This window comes from Sarcophilus harrisii, chromosome 1 (assembly GCF_902635505.1).
Source record: "Sarcophilus harrisii chromosome 1, mSarHar1.11, whole genome shotgun sequence".
NCBI classification, from domain to species: Eukaryota; Metazoa; Chordata; class Mammalia; order Dasyuromorphia; family Dasyuridae; genus Sarcophilus; species Sarcophilus harrisii.
The window spans coordinates 438,261,924-438,282,145 of NC_045426.1; the positions used below are offsets into that span (position 1 = coordinate 438,261,924).

The following is a 20,222-nucleotide window of genomic DNA, read 5'->3' on the forward strand; positions in this document are numbered from 1 at the left end:
TTTTCTCTTTTTATTAATGGAAAATTATTTTCCTAAGATTAAGCTTGATTAAAATGTAAAGTTATTTGTATTCTTCCTCTCCAAAAATAGCCCTTCATAGTTTAGCTAATAATCCCACTCTACATGTAGTTTGAGGAGTTATTTCTTGAAATGACTCAGCTTTTCTCTTTCTAGTGAGTAAGTATTGTAATGTGTATACTCACCCACACTCATCACTCTCATCCTAGTCAGAGTTCCTTTATGTTATTGGTACTGACTGGTGCATATCTGTAATCAAGAAAAGAACATCATAGTGTTTTATAAATGATTGTAGGTAGGGAGAGGGTTAACAATCTGACATTCTCAGTGGCTTAATTAGACCTTGGCAAAAAGCCAGCGATAGTAGAAAATGGGCGCCTGAGACAGCAGCAGAAACCAGTGGGTTTCAGCCTCTTGGCAAAGTCTTGAGTATTCAGCAACATTCTGTGCTTGTGCCTACCTGTTGTGGGAAAGTGAGATGCTGTCCAGACAAGAGACAAAGCAGCCAGGCATTTTCCCATCCAGCCTTGCTATTGTATTTGTGCTGCAAAAAAGGAAAAAAGATACCTGTCATCAAACTCAGCTTCTGCAGTGATTGACTGTCCATAGCCACACTCCATTCAAAGAGGGGCTAGTTTAAATATACTGAGCAAATCTGTCAGCTTTCTTAGACTGTACTATGCAGAAAGCAATATTCACAATAAAACAGGATGTTGTAGGGATTTAAGATTTTCTAATTAATCATGCTAGGACAATTTGACTGTTGAATTTTGAATCAATCAGTACTAATTCTCTAAGATTTTTCTAGAAAGCAAAGAATTACAATTTTCCTTCACCCTCATGTGATCTTTCAAAATGAAAAAATTGCTTTGAGTTAATGATTTTTAAAACAATGTTAAGAGGGAAGTGTTAAGGAAATGTTTAAATCTGAAATAAGACATTTCTTTGATTGTTGCGTGTTCAAATTTGATAAAAAATTGATCCATTGGGATTGATTTAATTCAATACACATTTATTAAATATATACTATGTGAATTTGATATTCTAATAATTCAAATTTTAAAAAAGGTAATATGTTAATAAAAATTTATAGCAAACTTATTTTTATACATAATATATAGATCATTCCTCTTGAGAAGTTCACTACTCAAAGCCCCTCCAAGGAGATGCTACTTTAAATACATACATACATATATATATGTATATTAATATATACCGATATCACACACAGTATATATATGCACAATTTCATATATGTGTGACTGACTTGGATACATACATCTGTTCTTAGACATATACACACACACATATATACATGTGTGTGTACTAGTCAATCCTTTGTACTCAGCTCACATTCTAATGCAAAAAAAAACCCTGTAAATAATTATGTGTGTGTTTGTAAGTATATATACAAAATATATACACTGTAGATGGAAGATAGAATTTGAACCAGGTTGTAAAGGTAAGGAATAAAAACATTCTGATATGGGAGATAGCCAGTGAAAACATACAAAGACAAGAGATAGAGCATCCACTTTGAGAAAGTGCCAGCAAATCAAGGCAAGCATCACTAATTTATGGGGTGCTCAGAAGAAAGAAAAAATATGAGAAAACTAGAAGGGTAGGAAGAAGACCCAGCTTGTAAAGAGCATTAAATACCAAATTGACTGAATGAAAAAATAAGTGCTTATTATGTTCAAAGCACTGGGCTAAGTGCTAAGTCTACAAATAAAAAAATTAGACAGTTATTGCTCTCAAGGAGCTTGTGTTTTAGTAGAGGAAACAACAACAGAGAAGATTTCACCAGCAAATCAGATGGAAAGGTTTCATTGTCTATAGGGCACAATGGCAAAATGGATGCTTATGTCTTTCTTTAATGTCATTTCCACTGTTAAAAATTATATTAGTGCCTGATGTAGAGTCATACAACAGTGCCAAGTACTGTGGTAGCAAGAAATCCCCTCTCCCCTCCCACTCTCCCCAGGTTCTTTAATAGCTGTGGTATAGCACGTGTAGGGGCAGATGTCCAGATTAATGACTATGAGTGCTGGATGGACTAGAAGAGTTGCTGTTTGTAAGACCTTTGAGTTCAGCGTCCTGGGCTCTGTCTCCATCAGAGTCTTATGGTCAAAGTGGTATGTAGTGTTGCTTTCTTGCCTACCTCTTCTCTCTCTCTCTCAAAGTGCTTTGCATTTTTAGCTAGGGAAGTTTTCCTGCCTTTTATTATAGTTGGTACCTGGAGGGAATTTGGAGGAGTTGGCTCTCCTTTTCTCCCCAAGAGTTACTTCCTTAGGTGATGGCTGAGAGAGTTGGGCTGAACTTAGCATTGGGGGTCTGAGAAGTGCTGCTACTCCTGGGATCTTATGTTTATCTGTCTCCTGATGATGGCAGTTATTCAATAGTTATTGCTATTGGTAATGAGGAAGATATGCCTCCTTGTAGTAGGTACTTGATTGAAAGCAGATTGAGTTTGGAAGGCACTGCTACCACCAAACCTCTTAGGTTCAGGATCCTGGGCAGTTTTCTGTTGGTTTGAAGAAGATGGTCTCAAGGTGATAATGATAGCTTGAACTACCTGTCATGTGTTGCTTTCTGTCTCTTCCCAAGGAAGAGCTGCCTTGCTACTTCCTATGCTATGTGGTTTTTTGGTTGTTGAGTCAGTTTTCAGTTGTGTCTGCCTCTTTGTGAATCCTTTTGGGATTTTCTTGGCAAAGATACTAGAGTGGTTTACCATTTAATTACACAATGAAACAGTTATTGGTTCGGGCTTTGGAAACTTGCAGTTTGGGTATATTTTATCTATGAATGTATAAATTATACTCTTATCTATATAGGAAGCAATAACCTGAGTATGGGACAATTTTGGAAACATATAATTCCACATTGCTTTCCAGAAATGCTATATAAATTCAGAGCTCTTTTTATAGTGTGCTAATGTTCTTGTTTTCCTATAGTCCCTCCATCATTTGTTATTTTCCTCTTGTCATGTTTGTGCAAACATTTTAATTTTATATAAGCAAAATTGTCTATTTTATGTTTTGTGATCCTCTCCATTATTTGGTCCTGAATTTTTCTTCTCTCCATCGATCTGAAAGGTAATTCTTCTAACTTGCTTTAAATGTTACTTATGTCTGTGTTTTTTACCTTTTTGGAATGTCCATCTTAGTATATGTTGGTTTATACCTAATTTCTGCCAGATTACTTTTCAGTTATCCTAAGTTTTAGGAATAGAGAATGATATGTTTACTTTCCTAACAGTGAATTAGGCTACTTTTATCAAAGAAACAATAAAAATATCTCCTTACTAATATAAAAAGCAAGCACAGGGTTTTTTTTGTTCCTCTAAGTAAAAATTTATATCTACCTATTTTTCTATTTGCATATTTTATTTATGTATGCAATATTTTGTCATTTCCCACCTTGGACAGGTAGGTGACAGAGTAGAGAGTTTGGAATCAGGAAGACCTGAGTTCAGTTATGTCCTAAGACACATCCTAGTTGGTTGATCCATGGCAGGTCACTTAATCTCTATTTACCTTAGCTTTCTCAACTATAAAATGGCACTTCCTTCCCTGGAATGTTGTGAAGATCAAATGAGATTCTATTCATTAAGTGCTTAGCACAGTGTCCAGTACAAAGTAAGCATTATATAGATGTTAGCTGTTATTATTACTGTTAGAGCTTTATCATGAAGTCACACCCGGTACTCTCTCTAACAAATCTCTCCTCCTTGCTTGAAGCTTCCTTTTCTGTGTTGCCTTCTCCCATAAATTCATAGGTTCCTAGAAGACCAAGATGCGTTTTGCCTTTATATTCCTAATGCTTGGCAGAGCCAAGGCAGGAACTTGCCCAACCTCTTCTCCAAACTGCTCCAAATTCCTAAAGGAATATAAATAATATATAATAATGACTTTAAACAAATTTTAGAGCTTCAAAACACCCCAGAAGACAGAGTAGATCATTTTTCAGCATGACTTAGAAGCTCAGCAGAAAAGGTCTGCCAAGGTGAGAATCCAGGGTGCAATCCTGGTGCAGGGCACACCAGCGTAGCCCGGATCCAGCCCCAACCCCAGCCCCAGGCCAGCCAATCTCTGAATAAGCAGCAGTGCTGGTGGCTTCCAGACCTCTCAGTCCAAAGACACCAAAGAGACCTAGAAAGCTAGCAGACAAGATCTGTGGAACAAGGTGGGAATCCAGTGAGCAGTCTCAGCATAGGCCCAGTCCTGGCCCCAGCTTCAACAAAACGGGACCTCTGAATCAGCAGCAGTACCGGTGGCTTCTGGACCTGTCAGCTCAGGGATACCAGGGAGGACTCCAAAGATCAGTGGTAACAGGGTGGGGTTCTGGTGTGCAGTCCCTGCACCACCCAGGTCTCTACAGCCCCACCTCAAGCCAGCATTGTGAGGTGGGAACATACAACATACCTGACAGCTCTGGGCAGAAAAGAGTGCTTGTATTCAGATTCTTAAGAGGATCTCTGAAAACAATTGTATAAAACCCCTGAAGCTTGGGACAGTGCACTCTCTGCCCTGGAAACAGAGCCCTAACTCTTTAACAAAGAGTTAAAAGCAGAGTAATGGGCGAGGAAAATGAGCAGAAAATTTAAAAAAAGTTTCTGACCATTGAAAGTTATTATGGTGACAAGGAAGATCAAAACATACACTCAGAACATGATAAAGTCAAAGGTTCTGCATCCAATGCCTCCAAGAAAAATAAGAATTGGGTTCAGGCCATGGTAGAGCTCAAAAGGACCTTTGGAAATCAAGTAAGAGAGAGGAAAAATTAGGGGAAAATTGAGAGAGTTAAAAAAGGAAATACTAACCGCTAATAAGGAGAAGAATGCCTTAGAGAGCAAGACTGGCCAATTGGGAAAGGAGAGGTACAAAAGGAAAAGAATTCCTTAAAAAATAGAATTGACCAAATGGAAGCTAATGACTTTATGAGGAATTAAGATGCCATAAAGCAAAACCAAAACCATGAAAAAATATGGGGAAAAAAATGTGAGATGTCTCATTGGAAAAACACTGACCTGGAAAATAGATCTAGGAGAGATCATTTAAAAATTATTGGTCTCCCTGAAAGTCATGATCAAAAAAAGAGTCTGGACATCATTTTTCAAGAAATTATCAAGGAAAACTGACTGATATTCTAGAACCAGAGGATAACATAGAAATTGAAGAATCCACTGATAACCTGAAAGAGATCCCAAAATAAAAATTCCCAGGGATATCATAGCCAAATTTCAGAACTCCCAGGTCAAGGAGAAAATATTACAAGCATTCAGAAAGAAATACAGTCAAGATAATATAAGATTTAACAGCTTCTAGATTAAAAAGACTGGAGGGCTTGGAATATGATATTCTAGAGAGCAGTGGAGCTAGGATTACAACCAAGAATCATACCCAATAAAACTGAGTATAATCTTTCCAAGGAAAAGGTAGTCATTCATTGAAATAGGATTTTCAAGCATTCATGATGAAAAGACCAGAGTTGAATGGAAAATTTGATTTTCAAAAACAGGACTATAGAGAAGCATAAGGAGGTAAGCATAAGAAGGTGATATCATGAGGAACTTAATAAGGTTTTTCTGTTTACAGTTCTACATGGGAGGATGATACTTGTAACTCATTAGAATGTTCTTGGTATTATGGCAGTTAAGAGGAGTACATATAGACAGGGCACAGGTGTGAGTTGAATATGAAGGGATAATAAATATCTTTTTTTTTTAATGATGAAATTAAGAAATATATCCCCAATTCTTGTCACAGTTCCAGGTACAAAGTAAGTGTTTAATAAATGTTTACTGACCTACTGACAGTAAAATTATTTATTTGAACACACAGATATCCCTGTTGAGGTTATTAGTGATAACTAAGTGGCACAAAAGTGCAGAGATCTGAGTTCATATCCTGTCTCACACATTTACTAGCTGGGTGAGCCTACACAAGTCACTTACCTCTCTTACCCTCAGTTTTGTCATTAATAAAGTTGTAATAATTATACCACCTACCTCTTATGAGAATCACACAAAATAGTGTATACAAAGTGCTTTTTTTTCCTCCCTTTACGTTTGCCATATATAATAACCTTTTATACTGGAAAGGACAGAATAAACATTGTAATGTCTGGACTAGCTCCCTGGAGGGCCTCAGGATCAGTCAGAGTCAGGATTAATCCAAGTTCTTGGACTTTAGCGGGAGAAGTGAAGGAGGCAGGCAAGCTGCCACACAGCTTGCCAAAGATGTAACCTCGATTCTGGAGTCCAGAGTCGCCAGCTTCTCTCCTCATCCTGCAGCTGGAAGATCCTGACTTCTCTCCTCCAGCCCTCCAATCCTTACCTACGATTAACTCACCATCAAACATTCAGCAAACACTAATGGTAAAGAGAACCATCACATCACCATCTCATCGAAATATGTATATACAGCCATTATCTCACATTGAATAGATAATTAGACTTAAGTGTTCTGCTGTCTGATTCAAGCATACCTTTACGGAGTTTCAGCCCTCTACAAAACATGGCTATAGTCAACTGATAAAATAATGAAAGTGGATAAATTATTGATAGTAGTAGAAAAGATTACCACATTGGATTTGATGGATTCAAATTATCTAGTTTAAATGAAATATATTCCCTGATCCTAAAAAGTGACAGAAACAATTGCTGAGATACTATTTCTCATAATTGAAAGACAACTGATACTACAAAAAGGGAAGGGCTAATGTCCCAAATTTTTTTTTTTTTAAAGGAAGAAAACCCAGCCTGCAGCCAGCTGAGACTTTATACTAAGGATTTCTACTTCCTTTCCTCTCATTCTCTTCTAAACTTTTTGCAGTCTATCTTTAATTAATCACCAGATCTAATGGACTTTTTCTTATTGCATAATCTTCTTTCTCTCTTTGATTTTTCCTCTTAGGTTTTTTGTTTTTTTAACATGGCTTTCTCTAGGTTCCCCTCCTGTTTGATTGCTCTTTCTCTGTGCCCTTTGTTGGAATTTCATCCAAACTGTGCCCACTGACTCTGGAGGTTCTACAGGGCTTTGTCCCAGGCCCTCTTCTTTTCTCCTATATGTGACTTGGTGAGCTCATCAGTACCCATGATTGCAGTGATCATCTCTAAATCAGTGATTCTCAGATCATCTTGTCCTGCTCCACCCTCTCTTCTGTTCTTTTACATCTATGGCTATTTTTTGGACATCTTGAACTGGATGTCCTGAAGACATCTGAAACTCGGCATGACCAAAACTGAACTTCTTTTCTTTTCCCCAAATTCTCTCCTCTTTCTAATCTTGATATTAGTGTTGATGACATCCTGCTAATCTCTCAGCCTCACTTTCTCAGTCTCTCACTCCTCTTTTCCAGTCTGTTATCAAGTCTTGTTATTTTTACTATTACAACATCTCTTATATACACACTTTAATTCTTTTTATACTGTCACCAACAGATCCACATCACATTATGTTTGGACCTCTCCATTGACCTGCTGGTTTTATATCTCAGGTTTTTCCAAACTCCAGCCCATCTTTCACTCAGCTGACAAATTGGGCTTAGATCTGAGTAGGTCACTGACTCTTGTATTCACCTTTCTCCCCCCCATTCACTAAACTGTAATAGTTCCCTATTACTTGAAGGATTTTCTGCTTTGGCTTTTAAATCCCTTCACAATCTGATTTCTCAGCTTTCTAATTTTCTTTGCATACTCTGTGGTCAAGTGACATTAGCCTCCCTTATCTTCCTTTTATACAATATTCCATCTTCCCAATTCTGGAGTGTTTTCCCTGGCTTTCCACCAATCCTAGATGTCTCTCCCTCCTTATCTCTGTCTCCTGGCTTCCCCAAACTCACAGCTCAAGTCCCACCTTCTAGAAGAAGCCTTTCTCAGTCCTTAATTTTAGTGGCTTCCAACTGAGACTACACTCAGAACAGCCCTCTAAGATCCTAGTAAAAGCATAGTCATTGACCTATACTTGTTTCCCCAGTTCCATACAAGAAAGTCTCTCAAAACAAATGGCATGATGTTGCAGTCCCACTTATTACAAGAAACAAAGTTATGCAGATTCAATAAATCGAATATCACAATGCTTTTTACTCAACTAGTTAATGTCTTGGTGCTTACAATGGCCTTTCCTGAATCACAGGAAATAAAGAAAAATTAAAAAGATAATAAAATCAATTTCTTAACTCAGAAATCTTCCTAGAGTGAATAGAGTCCTTCCCAAAGCATTTAGAACCTGAGATTGACTGACCCACCAAAATTTCTTATATCATAGACAGCCCTCTTTGAAATCCAGGCAAATTTCCTTTGGGTCCCTTTTCCAAAAAGCATCTGAAATTTTCCCCAATAGATCTATGTCATTCTAATGGCATTCTTGTTGGAACTACAAATGCATCTAATAATAAGAAAATTGGGCTGATATATTACAGAAAATAAGATCAAATAAACCCTGAACAAGGTTGACTTTCTCAAGCAAAGAGAAAAAGTGCTTAGTGTTGTTTACTTGAGATTTCTAGGTCAGCAGACAAGCCTGATTTTCCTAAAGCATTGATAAAGAAATGGAGTTGAGGGGGTGGGGGGAGATGGCAGGAAGATGGCATGAACTTATTTGTCCTGGCAAGATTGCACAGATGGTTTTTGAACTCAGCTTGTGACTCCAAATCCATTGTTTTTTCTTTTGCAAAACTGAATTGTTGTGAATGGCAGATTTGTAAATTATTGTGCGGAACCGGAAGAATGCATATTCATGTCTCATAGTATGTTTTCAGGGCCCTTAAGAGAAGGTCCAATGATATAAATGACCAGACAGAAAAATTAATGTGATCTTAGACTGCATTAAGAAATACATAATTTCAAGGAATAATAAGATGATGGTTCTGCTGTATCCTACTTTGTTAGATCACAACTGGATAACTCAGTTCTGGGGAAATGTTTCATTTGTTTTTTAAAATCTTTATTGGTATTTTTATAAGGTACCATTATGCTATGTTTTTGATATCACCTATATTTCTCAGTCCCCCTCCCAGAAATCTTTTCCTTATTACAGAGAATAAAAAAAAGAATTTCCACAAAACTAACCAGTATATTGGAAAAAAAAAATCTGATTATCAACAAAGAAGAAAGAGTGATACTTCTATCTCTTCTTTGGGGCTAACCTCAGTCATTATAATTTAATAACATTAATAGGGTCAATTACATTATTAATAACATTAATAGCTTTAGAATTGGACAGGACTTCTTAGGCTAGCTAGTCCAGCTCCTTTTTATTTTTATTTTTTTATTTTTATTTTTTACAGCTAAGGAAGTTGAGGCCCAGGGATTTTAAATGACGTAGGGTCACACAGAGGAAGTAAATGTCAAAAATAAGATTTGAACCCAGATTATATAACCCTGTCCAAGTTTTATATTGGTCAGATCAGCAACAGTTGGACATACTATACCTTGACTCCAACCAATATAGTGATGTCATTTTGGTTCTTTTCAAGAATAAAGGACAAGAACTAGCCATTACCATGTAATTCTCATACCAGTCCTTTACTATTCTTTGGTTAAACTTCTCTTCTGTTGATTTCTTTTTTTCTTCCCCGATTTGCATTGCTGCAGTCATACATATAGCTTTGCTTGTTTTGGTTACTTACCTTTGTACCAGTATTTCATGTAAATCTTCCCATTCTCCACTGGATTTATCATATTTATTATTCTTTTCAGTTGAGTAATAGTTCATTTTAGACATATTCCACAATTTGTTTAGCCGTTCCTCATTTGATAGACATCTACTGTCTTTCCAATTCTTTGCTTCTATAAAAAATGTTGTTTTATATATAAGGCAATTCTTTTTTATCATTGACTTTTTTTAGCTATATAGATGTAATGATAGAATCTTGGTATCAAAGGGCATACGTTTTAAAATCATATTTCTTTGAAAAATTCCAAACTTTCTAGAGTAGATAGACTTACTTGGAGTGCTAACAACATTATGGGCAAGCAAATGGATGAATTGTGACCTTGTGAATTGTGAGTGTTGGTCCCTCTTATTTTTTTTTTTCTGAATTTAAGAAATAAAACAAGCATTTCTGTAACATAGTAGAAGAGAAAAAAAAGTGATTCCACATGAAACTGCAAATGTATTATATAGAGATAGGGGAAAGTGCCAACTAATTTGGAGAACAAAAAATATTTTAGAGCACATAGGTTCTTTTCCTAATTTCCCTAATCATTTTGGGGAAATCATCTACCTAGTAACAGTATTATTGGATCAAAGGACATAAGCAGCTTAATAATTCTTAGGGTGTAATTTCAGATTGCTCTCCAAAATGGTTATATTAGTTCACAGTTCCAACAGGAAATTAGTGCCCCAAATTTTCCATATCCCCTTCCATATTTGTCATTTTCCCATCTATTATTTTAGGCAATTTTGGACAGTGTATAAAATGATATCTCAAAGTTGTTTTAATATTTATTTCCCTAATTAATAATAATTTAGAGCATTTTTTCATATGATTATAAAATATTTTGATTTCTTCCTTGGAAAACTGCCTATTCATATCCTTTGACCATTTATCAATTAGAGAATGATTCATATTTTTATAGATTTGGCAAAGATCTTGATATAGTTGAGATATGAGACCTTTATCTGAGAAATAACAAAATTTCCCCCTCCCCCAATTTTCTGCTTTCCTTCTGACCTTGGCTGCATTGGTTTTATTTGTACAAAAAAAATTTTAATTTGTACAAAAACTTTAAGGTAATTGAAATTATCCATTTTATACTTCATACTGTTCACTATCTCTTGTTCATTTCAAAATTGTTCACATCTTTTCAATGTTTACCATCTAATAGGTTAATATATTCCATGTTCTTAAGTTTTTCATGTAATATCTCCCTTTATATCTAGGTAATATATATGTTTTGACCTTAGCTTGGTGAATGGCATATGATATTGTTCTTTATCTATTTTCTACCAACCTTTCTTTCTACCTTTCCCAGTAATTTTTATAAAATAATGAATTCACATCCCCTGAACTTAAGTCTTTACACTTGTCAGATACAAGATTATTTTGGTCATTTACTGCTATAAGTTGTATGTTTACTCTGTTTCACTGATCTACCTTTCTATTTCATATTTCATAGGTAATAATTTTGATAATTACTTCCTTATAATATAATTTAAGATCTGTTACTGCCGAATCTCTTTTTTTTATTAGTTCCTCAGATATTCTTGACCTTTTGTTCTTCCAAGTGAATTCTGTTATTTTTTCTAACACAGTAAAATATATTTTCGATTCCTCTTAATAGAGGGTGAGTGATCCAAGTATAGTTGACAGATGAACAAGTCTACAGAGCAATGTTGGTAGCTTCCGAAAGTGGTGCAGTAGATGGAGCACCTGGCCTGGATTCAAGAAGACTCATCTTCCTGTGTTGAAATCCAGCCTCAGACACTAATTGTGTGATCCTGGACAAGCCACTTAATCCTGTTTGCCTTTGTTTCCTCATTTCTAAAATAGGCTGGAGAAGAAAATGGCAAATTATTCCAATATCTTTGCCAAGAAAACCCCAAATGGGGCCATAAAGAGTCAGACATGACTAAAAACAACCTTGATGACAAGAAATATCTTTGTTTTTGTTTTATATCCCCAGTGCTTAACATAGTATATAATCAGTGCTTAATAAATGCTTTTTGACTTCACTTAAATTGAATGATATTATTGAAAATAAGCAAACTGGCATTGTGATTTGTGGAATTCAACATTCCAGTTAATAGAGGCATTTTTGAATGTTTTTCTTCACTGTGATATAGCTTTAGGTTTTTTAAACATTTACATTAAAAGATGACTGTTTCTCTCATACCTTTTCTCATATTTATTTGAAATGACCTTTTTTCTCTCTTTTTCTTATGAAGGTTATACTTTCTTTTGTCACTTTCTGCATTGGTGTCTATGAGAACTGCCATTTTGAACTAATTAATTGAAAGAATGACTAATATTGTTTGTTTAGATAATTTAAAATAAATTCTTTCCTTCTTCCAATGTAAAATTTGGAGTAATTATCTTGTTACCTGTGTATATTGACATTTTGAAGAAAAATTTAATTCCAAATCATGTATTGATTCTGGCAATCGTTTTTAACTGACTCTCTCTGCCTGTTATAGGTCAGTTGCTCATTGACCTTTGCACAGTGCAGGAAAGGGGCATGGGGCACATGTCTATGTGTTTTATGCAATATCTATCTAGAGTGCTACTATATATTTTATTTTATTTTATTTTATTTTTTATTTAATAGCCTTTTATTTACAGGATATATGCATGGGTAACTTTACAGCATTAACAATTGCCAAACCTCTTGTTCCAGTTTTTTACCTCTTACCCTCCCACCCCCTCCCCTAGATGGCAGGATGACCAGTAGATGTTAAATATATTAAAATATAAATTAGATACACAATAAGTATACATGACCAAAACATTATTTTGCTGTACAAAAAAGAATCAGACTCTGAATTATTGTACAATTAGCTTGTGAAGGAAATCAAAAATGCAGGTGGGCATAAATATAGGGATTGGGAATTCAATGTAATGGTTTTTAGTCATCTCCCAGAGTTCTTTTTCTGGGCATAGCTGGTTCAGTTCATTACTGCTCCATTGGAAATGATTTGGTTGATCTCGTTGCTGAGGATGGCCTGGTCCATCAGAACTGGTCATCATATAGTATTGTTGTTGAAGTATATAATGATCTCCTGGTCCTGCTCATTTCACTCAGCATCAGTTCGTGTAAGTCTCTCCAGGCCTTTCTGAAATCATCCTGTTGGTCATTTCTTACAGAACAGTAATATTATAATATTCATATACCACAATTTATTCAGCCATTCTCCAACTGATGGACATCCATTCAGTTTCCAGTTTTTAGCCACTACAAAAAGGGCTGCCACAAACATTCGTGCACATACAGGTCCCTTTCCCTTCTTTATAATCTCTTTGGGATATAATCCCAGTGCTACTATATATTTTAAAAGAGAGAAGGCGGCTGCAGCATACTGAGCATAGGCAGCTGCTGCCTGATGTCTTGTACTGTGAGAGCACCTTTCTGACAGGTTCTCAGGCTCAGTTCTGAGGTCAGAACAGGATTAAGACAAGAACCCACTTTGCCTTCACAGACAGCTGCTCTATTTAGTCAGTGCTCTGACTTCAGCTCCATGGCTTCTAAAGAATGTTTAATTAATTTTTCCACTACCAAAAATTATCTCTAGCAAAGATATAAACTTCTGTTAAAACTAGAGAAGAAGATAGTTTTTCTTTTGAAGGGATGAAATAGTGAGATTTTTACTACTCTTTTGGTGGTATGATTTTATTTCCCAAACTCAAAATTTTGGGGTTTTTTTTCTTGTTTTTGTCTTTGACATGCATTATGTACATTTCACATAATACAAATATATAAAATTAGAAATGATGCTTTAAAGTCGGTTATCTTGCTTGATTCACATCATGATGGGATTTTTTCTGCATGGTGAAGGTAGTAATTCACTTCTTTGGAAGAGAGCTAACTACTGCATTACCTTGGTGATTCTGGGCTGTGTCTTACTCCCATAGAGAATTAAGGAACTTTATAGACCCCATGGTGGTGGGAGCAGCAGGCAGTACTGCAGCCAGGTGGTGGATTGGATTTTGCTGATGAGAACAAGGTTCATTGACAGCTGTTGTGCCACATGGAGACTGGGCCCAGAGCCTTGGCCAGTTGGTATGTGTGGCATCTTGATGCCAAAATCCCAACACAAATATCCCCTATACTCTGTGGAGGTGTTCAGTGATAAGAGTTTTGGTAGTGCAATCAGAAAATCTAGGTTTAAGACCCCATGCTGCCATTACCTAGGACTGGCTTTACATATTTTTTGAGTTATAATGGTGATCATTTCTATTTAGTAAGAAATAGCTTCATTAGGCTTGAAAGAGAGAAGAGGAAAAAGACTGAATTTCCTAAAAATGTAGTTGGTTTCCTTCTGCACTCTCCCAGACTACTTGATTATTATAAGGAAGTACATTCAAATGTTGCATAAAATTAGGACCAAGTTCAGAAGGCAAAAGTTAGTTCATTGATGGGATAACTATGTTAGCAAACATAGATTTTTTTTTATTGAGTCATAACCAGTTAAATTGTTACTCATCATTTCTGTCTCATGGCTTAAGGAGTACTCTTACTGTTTTTATTTATACTCTTTTAAGTGATCACTGAAAATTTCTCAATGAAACAAGATATTTTATTAGCAGTCATTGATTCAATTAGGAATCAAATAATTTAAAAGAATAATTCTTAGGTTAGCCTTTATAGTTAAGAAGACACATTTCTACATATTATATATTCTAGGTGGCACAATAATCTATCAAATTTAGATGGAATTTCCAGGATTTATTGGTTTTGTTTTTGCTATATCTTCAAAGCTTACTGAAACTTCAGAATTGGCAGTATGTTATGACTTGAAACACGTTTTATTGGTTTCAAGATAAACAGCTAAGACTACACAAAATTTATGGATATGCCCCTCTGTGGTATCTGTACTGTATAAGAAAAACAGTCTCTGTTCTGAAGTGTAAAAACTGTTTAGTTGTGCAATTAGACTGGGGGGACACTATGGATGAAATGTAGTAACACTGGTCAAATTTCATGGTCATGTACAAGATGTTATCTGTAGCTAGTGGTTCCACTAAGCCAGACCCCTGGGATACTGGTGTTCATTGCCAAAGGTATTTTCCCACCAACAGACTAGATTCTAAAAAGAGCTCTAATTTGTCCAGAATATAAACTGTTGAATATTTAGATCGTGTGAGAAAAACAAAGATTATATATAGGTAGACTATACAGTAATAACTCATATTATTTTAGGGAAGATATACAATGCAAAAATGGTCCTTGAAGATATCTAAAAATTATCAAAAGTTAAGTTTCAGTGACTTCCTGAGGAAATAGCAGTTGTGTCAGTGATCACTAATCTTTATCAAAAAACACTATGCAGGTTAAGTTTGTTTCCCATTTTAGCCAGTTTTTACAAAATGCATGGATTGAGTCCAGATGCTTAATTCAATAAACTTATGCTAAATTCCTTATGCAAGATAATGTTTAGATAAGTATTGCGTATATATTTCTCTTTTTTTGTGTGAATTTTTAGTATAGGTTAAAAAAAAGTTACTCATCTTCATCCTTCTTGACCTTACTGTTGATTACCTTTTTCTCTTTTCTAAATTTTTCATAATACTGCCTTCTCATGTTCTCTTTCTGCTTGGCTGACCACTCTTCTCAATCTCTTCATTTCCCACCTAGCTCTGCTCCTTTGGACATCTTCATCTTGCCCCCACTCTGGGTACTTTCTTTCCCCTTCCCTTTGTGTGCTCAATTATTTTGTAAGTTCCTTAGAGGCAAGAACTGGCTTTCATACTTGTATAAACCCCAAGCGCTTGGTGCAGTACCTGGATTATAGTAGGTGCTTAATAAATGTTTGTCGATTAACTGCTGAATCTTCATCTAGGTCATAATTGTTAACTGGTGGAGACCTCTAAGGCCCTCTCCTGGGTCTCTTCTCCCTTTATGTTTATCTTTGACTCTCATCAGCTCCTGTGGGTTCAGTTATCCTTAAGCAGAAAATTCTCAGATCTATTTATCTAGCCCTAATGTTTTTCCTAACATCCAGCCTCACCTCTCCAGCTGTCTGTTCCTAACATCCAACTCAAACTGAATATTCCATAGACATCTTAAACTCAGCACAGCCAAAATTGAACTCATTCGTTTTCCCCCATAGTATCTTATATTCTTTCTTTCCCTAATACCAATGAGGACATTGGCTCACAACACAGTATCATCCTTGATTCCCTGCTTCTCCCCCTTCACCCATACCAAATCTGTTGCCAAGGCCTGCCAATTTTACCTTTGTAACATTTTCTCCCCTAACACTACCACCACCTTGATGCAGACCCTTATTGCCAAATACCAGGTATATTGCAATAGCCTTCTGATTGGCCTCCCTGCCACAGTGTCTCTCCCTACTCTAGCCTACCTTCCACTCAGCTATCAAAGTGATCTTCCTAAAACACTGGTCTGACCATATCATCTCTCTCCCCTTTCCCAACTGGTCCCTCTGGTGTGGGGATTACTGAGCCCTTTTTTAGGGTGGCTTATCCACTTTGCATGTCTGCCTAGCCCCCCACTCTCTCTGTGGCTCCAAGAAGCTATAGTATTGCCTGTGACCCCACCTGACAGAGCCTCCTCTGCAGATGGACTGAACCTGGTGGAGCGGATGTCTCAAACATTGAAGACTTTCCCCAGGAGAATGGGTAAATGGCAACAATTTGTTCCAGTGGCCTTGAAAAACGGCTGAAGCAGGAGCTGAAGTGCTTAGAGCTTGGTCAGACTTTGAAGACATCTAGGTTATCCATTGCATCCTGGGTCATCTCCTGTGTTCTTGGCTTTGGTCTAGTCATGGGCTTTGATAACTCTGGAAGAGTGAGTGAGACTAATGACTTGTTTGTATGCATATTATCCTGTGATTCATTTATCTTTTTTGAAAATGAAGGCCAAGAGACTAGGTGGTGCTGTGGATAGAGCCCCAGCCCCGAAGTCAGGAGGACCCGAGTTCAAATTTGGCCTCAGACACTTAACACTTCCTAGCTGTGTGACCCTGGGCAAGTTACTTAACCCCAATTGCCTTGTCCAAAAAAAAGAAAAAAGAAAATGAAGACCAAACAACAAATTGGATTGACTGCTTTTTACTTGTAGGATCAATTATAATATACTCTATTTGGTTTTTAAAGCCTTTCATAACCTGAACTGTTTCTATCTTTCCAATATTCTTAGACTTTACCTCTGTGTATTCTAATCCAGTAACATGGGACTCTTTGTTGCTGATGCACAAGACACTGCCAACTTCCAGGTGTTTTCACCGAGTGGCCCTTATGTCTGGATTTCTCCCTTTTATCTCTTCCTCATGTTTTCCATAGCTTACTTCAAATCCCAGTTAAAATCCTACCTTTTACCGGAAGTCTTTCCTGAGGTCCCTTAATGCTAGTGCTTTACTTGTGCTATTATCTCTAATTTACCCTGTCCCTATCTTGTTTGTATAGAATTGCTTTCCTATTGTCTCCTTCATAAGATCTCGAACTCTCTGTGGGAAGAGACTCCCTCACCTGTCTTTTCATCTCTAGCACTTAAGAGTTCCTGCCTAAAAGCAGGCACTTCAAAAATGTTTGTTGACTTGAATAATAAATGATATGCAATGTATTTGCATCAGACATACATTTAAATTTGTACATCCACCCGGAACGAAAAAAAGAGAAAACAAATAATTTAATATCGAAGATTCCTTTCAGTAAGAATATGCTCTAGAGTGAGAGATTTGAGATATACACCTGCTATTTCCTTTGTTAGTCTCAGTTCTCTGATGTCCCTCATACTGTGAACAGCAAATAGTCTGCATTTGATTCTAGATCATTTTCATTATATTCACAAATATTCTTAGAGCAGGAGATCAAAACCTGGAGTTCATTGGCTATATATCTGTGACTTCTGAAGGTATGTGAACTTGCATGGGAAAAAAATAATGTCTTTATTTTTACTAACATCTAACTGAAATGTTAGCATTTCCCTTAATTCTGAATGTAGTCAAACCAGCTATAATAGTATTAACTGTACCTGGGACTTGGTCACCATTAGAAATCATATATTTTCATATCATATTATAGTTGTTATAGATATCTCAAAATCTAATTATATTCATTATTAAATTGTTACCTTTAATTAGACTCCTGATTTCAGGTTTCCAGTCTATAGACTGGATTTCAATATAATTGGTTTATGCATTTAAAAATGTTCATCTGAGTAAAGCATGAACTTCACCATAGTATCCATGGCCCCAGAAAGGTTAAGAATCCCTAGTTCAGAGACAGCTAGGTGGTACAATAGATAGAGCACCACCCCCGACACAGGAAGATCCTGAATTCAAATTTAGCTTTGTGATCATGATTGCTTAAACACACACACAAACAAAAAGCCTACCCTAGTTCATAGAGCTAAAGAGAGAGTGTCAGAAGGTCCTTGCCTAGTTCCCTTATTTCCTTGGTTTGAATTCTGATAAAGCAGGAAGAAGGTCTGGTTATGTGATGCTATGATTACTCTCTAATGTAACACTTATGTGTGAAGAAGCCTTTTCAAGAATATTTTGTCCATAATCATCAGTTTTCCTGTCAGCTAAGCCTTTAGATTAGTTTTTTTGGTTTGTTTTCCTATTTTAGTAAAAGTTATCTTTCCTGTAGTTCTTCTATATGTAATGAAAAATAAAATCTACATTGTTTCCCTATCAACAGATGAATTATCTCTCTTATATAGATAGAATTCTTCTCAAGAGATCCTAGTACCTTTTCAGGTACAATTGTTGAAAGACATTATAACATATTTCATGGCGATTGAAGGAATTTTCAAAGGTAGTTTTGATTATGCCTTATTGCCAGCTTTAGAACTTAGCTTTAAAAATACCTTTATTGTATATATAAAACTAACTATGGAAAAATAAGTTTCTTTATTGTAACTAAAATTTTAAATATATGTATCTCATATTTTTTTGAATTTGTTAGTATAGAATGTGGCTCTTAATGTACTTACTTTAAACTGCTTTTCCACTTAGCTTCTTTACTCATTTGGCTATCTGACATCCCAGCATCCATTTGAGAAAGTGATTCTGGGTTTTCAACAACTATGGAAGCAGAACTGGAAAGACTTTAGCAAAACTCTTGAAGGGATCCCCAAGAAATGGGTAGTGAACACCTAGAAAAAAAAGAGATGATCACTAAGAGACAGTATGACCTTACCAAGAATTGGTCATTTCCAGTTTAATCTTATTTCTCTTCTATATTGTCCAATAAGTTTTGAAGTTGGTCTTCAGCGGAGTATCCTAATTGTCTTTATTTGTAGTTGAGCATTTTGTTGATGATTAGGATAAAGCAATAGATGGCGTGCTTAGATGCCAAGCTATGACAGTCTGCTGGGTGAAAGGAGGGGATTCAGAAAGTTCTCTTTAGGCTAGAGCACTAGACTGACTCTCATAATAGAAAAATTAATAGAAATAAATGTAAAAGCCTTATACTTGGTTTTTAAAAATTCACTTCAAAGTATAAAGTAAGGGAGGAATAGTACTAGATGGCATTTTGTCTGAAAATGTTCTGGTGCTTTTAGTTCAAAACCAGTCAACAGTGTGCTAATGTAATCTTAGACTACATTAAGATAATTTTGTCAACTCTTTCCCAGTTTCACTACATCTACAATATTGTGCTAAGTTCTCAGCATCCCATTTTAGAAAAGATGTAAAAATAAGATAGAGAATATCTAGAGGAGCACAATTAGCATTGTGAATATTGTTAAAAATCTATGCTATAAAAAACATTTGAAGGGAATTAGGACTTTTAGCTTAAAAAACAGAAGGTCTGGGGGAAACATAATAGTTATCCTTAACTATCAGAAAGGCTGTCATGTGGAAGAAGGATTAGTCTTGCCCTTTGTGATCCCAGAAGGCACAATGGATGGAAGCTCCATTGAAGCAGATTTAGGTTTGTTGTCAAGAAAAAATTCTTAACAAGTAGAATGGTCTACCTGTGGAAGTAATAAGTTCCCTCTCACTAGAGATCTTCATATATAGCCTAAATGACCTTTTCAGTATGTTGTAGAGAACAGTTTTGTTCAAATTGGGCTGAACCCAAGGTTGAGGATTATGTTCTCTTCCTCCTCCCCCTCCATTGTATCTCCTAACACTTAATCCAGAATGCTATGTGCTATGTATATAAATAAATATTTATCAACTTGAATGATTGACAGATTAATGTCCTTATTCTTTAAATAAACTAGGGATATTTATACATACATACATTCAAATATAGGTCTTTTCTTTCCCAGCAAAAAAGGTAAGAAAGTGAATAACAGTTAGTCACTGAGGAATATATATGTATATATGTATATGTGTGTGTGTGTGTGTGTGTGTGTATAAAGACATGGTAAATATATGTGTGTATATGTATATATATACATATATATATGTGCGTGTGTGTATATATATATATATATATATACATACATACATATATTTACCATGTCTTTTAAAATATATTTATTACCCTCTCAGACTATCATGTATTTAACTACTTGTTATTTTCATTTTCATTTTTCTATTTATGCTGTGTGTATACACACA

The 20,222-nt window shown here is 35.8% G+C and overlaps 1 protein-coding gene and 1 long non-coding RNA gene across 2 annotated transcripts in view; one reads left to right on the top strand and one right to left on the bottom strand.

Moving 5' to 3' along the window:
* The window catches only part of MRPS28 (mitochondrial ribosomal protein S28), a 149,900-nt gene that overhangs the window by 77,998 nt on the left and 51,680 nt on the right, over nucleotides 1-20,222 (top strand). The window lies entirely within an intron of this gene.
* LOC116420559 lies at nucleotides 16-18,750 on the bottom strand. The gene is made up of 3 exons (XR_004230917.1): nucleotides 18,644-18,750; nucleotides 479-562; nucleotides 16-267 (listed from the first exon to the last, which is right to left on the bottom strand). It is a non-coding gene; the product is annotated as an uncharacterized LOC116420559 (long non-coding RNA).